The sequence below is a fragment of the Myotis davidii genome, unplaced genomic scaffold (assembly GCF_000327345.1).
Source record: "Myotis davidii unplaced genomic scaffold, ASM32734v1 scaffold738, whole genome shotgun sequence".
Taxonomy (NCBI): domain Eukaryota; kingdom Metazoa; phylum Chordata; class Mammalia; order Chiroptera; family Vespertilionidae; genus Myotis; species Myotis davidii.
The window spans coordinates 983,317-987,897 of record NW_006289824.1 but is presented as its reverse complement, the minus strand read 5'-3'; the positions used below and the strand labels follow the sequence as shown (position 1 = coordinate 987,897).

Sequence of the window (4,581 nt, the reverse complement as noted above, 5' to 3'; positions counted from 1 at the left end):
TTAAGAAAAGTATGTATATATACTATGCTTTTTCCAAAATTATTATTTTAAGAAAAGAGTTGCTTTATTAGCTGTTAGGGATTTGAAATGTTCTATATATCTACATATATGTATATATATGTATATATATATACATATATACACACTTATAAGCCAATAAAAATATAAACAAGTAAAAATATTTACAAATATTTATAAAATATTTAAACATCTTAAGAGAAGATATTAGAAAGTGATTTTTAAAAGGTATAAAAGGTTACTCAATATCAAGGAAATAAAAGTCATTAAGGATAAGGGAAATGCAAATTGAAAGACAAGAAGATTAACCTACTAGAAAAGCACCTACCGCAGTGGCTACCTCTGCCTTGGCCCTTGCCTCCCTGCTTCATCCAGAAAGACATCTGGTCTAATTAGCATATTATGCTATTATTTTTATAGATGATGCTCACTCTTAAATGAAGATGTTCACTCTTTAAATTGTGTTCGATTTCTAATTTCCTCAATATTATGCTTGTGTTATTCCCAGATATCTTTCTTCAAATTTGATAAATACTAATCAGTATGGTTTACAAAAGATATACTTGACCCTGGCAGATTTTTAAAAAACCATCATTAACACACCAGTATCCAAATAAGGGTTGATTATCCCTGAATAAATGTGACTGCAACTCCACCGACCTTGTGTGGAGAGAAATTAGGCTAATGGCGGGTAAGTCTGCATGCCAATGTCCTCTGAGTGGTCCTTGTTGTCATTAATCTCTACAACCTTGCCAGTTATTGGTACAGAAATACCAATTGAGAAGGTTACGTTTTATGAAATTACCAAAAGGTCACAAGAAGTTTTCGGCTTTATTTCATCTGTGAGTTAGGATAGCTCTCTGGAAGGAGACCCCCGGGACCATGTACATCTTCCTCTCAGGTGAGACTCTCATCAGCATTGCTAAATGACGTGTCACTTTCAAGACTGGGTACCAGTCCATGGGGAAACTAGAAACTGGACCAATATCACCACTTAACTTTTAGAGGGTAATAACTTCTTTTCATTTCTGACTTATTTATACTTAAATCAATGATTCACCTCTGAAAGGCAATTTTAAAAATTCACATTAGCCATGTAACCTTCTCCAAACAAGAGCCTAATCTCATTATAATCTGCTGTTTATAATAATATATATCATTATTTCAAGCAAGTATGAAAGACCTAATTCCTGGGTAGGGTAAATGATACACATATGGGTTGAGAGCAATCACTTTTTGTTTTGTTCAAAACAGATTACCTCATGTAGCATAATTTCCATCTGCAAATTGAGGAGATGGCAGAAATGGAATGGGATTTGAAAAAGACATGTAATGAGTATGGCAGATAATGTTTACTACAAGAATATAGTCAAGAGGGTAGGCAGGTGTTAAAATGAGCCATTATTTAATATAGTTAATTACTTGAACACTTCTGTGATGTTTGAAAGGAACAATCCCATCTTAATTCTACTTTCAAAGTTGAAACGTGGACTACCTTTGAAACGAAAAATTATAACTTCAAGTCCTTGGAACTTAACCTTAGAAGTCTGATACAAAAAAAAAATAATTCTCTTATATAAAAGGTACTTTATATGCAAATGATTGGTAATTAATAATATATTAGAACTATTATAAAGATCATTGCTTTATTCTATATATTACTCTAAAGATTATTAGTTTACCTTCAGCATGGATTAAGTCCTGGAAAAAGTCTCAAAATTTAATATTGTTATAAAACTTCGCAAATCACCATCCAAATAGTAATAACAAATAATGATAACATTTATTATTAATTGAGTGGTTATTATTTTGCTAACTTTAATAACTTTATACTTATGTTTTCAAGTCAGGTATCATTTTCTTTTTTATATAAATCATAAACTTACAATAAGAAACAGAGTCAAGATTTCATCCTGAGGTTTCTTTTTCCTTTTTCTTCTCTTTTTTCTTATTGTCTTATCTCAGCAAACTACCTCATTCAGGGAGCAAATAATACAACAGATTTCTTTCCTGGGTTTTAAAAATTTCCTTCATCTGATCCAAATAAGAGGTCAAACATGACATAATCTCTCCCCTAGCTTTTTAAATAGCTCCAAGCTATTCTTCCAGATGATAATGAACTATTACATTAACACTCCATTCATTCATTCAATTCCACCCATCCATTCATTCATTATTCAATTCAATAGGGAAATAGCCCTAGGCATTTATAGTTCTCATCCTCACAGAACTTATAACTTAATGGAGGATGTAAGGAGTAAAAAGCTGGTGCAGCACAATAAGCCCCGTGATAAGGGAATTTGGGACTTGAGAAATGTGAGGCTTCCCAGAGGAAATAGACTTGAGGGTGAGTGGATTTAGTCTTGTATGATTGGCAGAAAGAATCCTGTCCCCTGTGCCTCACTGTCACACATCACCTGGCTCAGTCAACTTCTGAAGTTATCCCAGGCTCCAAAAATCTACTGCCCTCTCCTATTCTTTCGATGCTCCTAATCAATAGACAATCAATAGGCAATTTGGTTATCATATTGATGTAATTGAATGATCCTCTACAGAGCATCCAGATTTAAATAGAGGAAGTATTTTAATACATTGAAATATCCAAACTATAAAAGAGCAGCTAAAATAGGAATGTTCTGGTGCATCTAGCCTGTTCATATTTATTATTTATTCCCATTTTACCATGAGTAGGATAGAGCTACATGATGCCCTGCTTAATAAAGTTGCTCATCCCTGCTGTAAATATTGTACTAATACCATTTTTTTAGGTAAAAATGTGCACAGGGTCAAGAATAATAGAGACATAAAATCAGATGGATTTTAAATCCTGGTCCTCAAGAATTCCATTAGCTATATGGTTTCCCACAATCATGATTCTACCAATCAATTACACTAATAGTGTAACAGAAACAACCAAACCACAACATTAAAGTAACAAGTGTTTTTGTTTCAGGGAATAAAATGAGCAACTTTAAAAACAGAAGCCATTATATGTGAAAGTATTTGTCTCACAGAGATTTTTGCAGTATTTTGCATATATGAAAATCTTAAATTTATCTTCAAATAATAACATAGTAAGCATTTAATAAACCCACATTTAGAAAGATAGATGGACAAATAGGTAATGTATATATTTATTTAACATCTATTGACTACTATATTCCAAGTTCTGTTTTAGATATCTGCCAGTCCCTTAATGTGCCGGCCCCCAAGAAATTGAGCCCCGCAGCCTGTGAAAGGAAAGAGGAGACCAGTGGGCCTGAAATATGCTGGGGAAGTAATATGGGATGAGCTTGGAAATGTAGGCCTACCCCAAATAATTCATGATTTTGTAAGCCATGGTACTCATTCTAAGAGTTGAACACTAACATAATCTAATTTGTGTTTTTAAGACATCACTCAGATCATTGTCAGGTTTTCAGAGCATGGAAGTTAGGAGACTAATCAAGAGTCTTGCCAGCTTACACTACAGTGGTATCTGAGTAGATGGAAAAGAGAACAGATTCCAACTAGGTCGATAGGTTTGAAAACAGTACTAGCTGTTTGGCAGCATGCAAAAGATAAAGGAAGATAAGCCAAGGGGTTAAGTAAGTGATTAGACAATACATCCCAAGTAGATCTTGGGACAGGATCTGGGGTGTTTATCGAAGGCGGCCCTTGAGATAAACTTTAACTGTGCAGGTGTTGGACATTCAAGTAGCTTCTAGCAAAGAGGCTGCTCTACGCAAGCAGGACCAAGGGCAGGCCTAGGACTGAAAAGACCAGAGGCTTTAATTCAATTTTAAGCATTCGCAAGATGATTCAATTGCCGGAGGAATTACACCACATGAAGCATATTCAGTTACAAATCACACAGCACTTTATTACTCACAAAAGTTCCTGATGCTGCGGGTACAGGCTTGATGGGATCTTGGTGGTGCTGTCCTCTGGGGCCCGGCATCTGGGCTGGTGCAGTCGGGATGCAGGGGACTGGCCTTCCTCACCCGAGAGCTTGGTCGCATCTCGATCAGGAGGTACTAGCCATTCTTCTGTCGTCTGGCAGGAAGAGGAGCTGGGGCGGCGTCGCTTGCCAGACTGACAAGAGAACGTGCCTTTGTGGCCGTCTCAACAGGCAAGCACTGGTGGCTGGCTAGGACCCATTTTTAAAGCCTGTTTCATACCCACAGCAGTGCAGGTGGCTATCAATGAATTACGTCAATGCACACATGTTAACCTCAAACAGGGCGAGGGGGTTACATGTGGTTATCTAGGGAGAGTACATCACTCACACAAATGGTTATCTTAGCAAGTCACTCTGAGTCAGTAACTAAAGTGCAAATCCTTACCTATGGGATACACATGCTTCAGGGCAGTAGGGAATGTGTCCTTAATATCACAGTCTAGGTTTCAGGAAAGTTAACTCAAACATTTTAAAAACTTTTTAACATTTTTAGACATTTTAAAAGCATTTTTAAACATTTCTATATATTGCTACAACACAATATCATTTACTGAGTTTAAAAAGACAGATCCCAGCATACCTGGGGAAAATTAAGGGTTGCATTTGGTCATCTTGATTCTGAA

General features: G+C 35.9%; 1 long non-coding RNA gene across 1 annotated transcript in view; it reads right to left on the bottom strand.

The window, feature by feature from the left end:
• LOC107182902 overlaps positions 1 to 4,155 on the bottom strand; it is a 17,589-nt gene extending 13,434 nt beyond the window's left edge. The window contains exon 1 of the long non-coding RNA XR_001513661.1: positions 3,890 to 4,155. This is a non-coding gene — a long non-coding RNA (uncharacterized LOC107182902). The remainder of the gene's footprint in view (positions 1 to 3,889) is intronic.
• Positions 4,156 to 4,581: the final 426 nt, after the last annotated feature.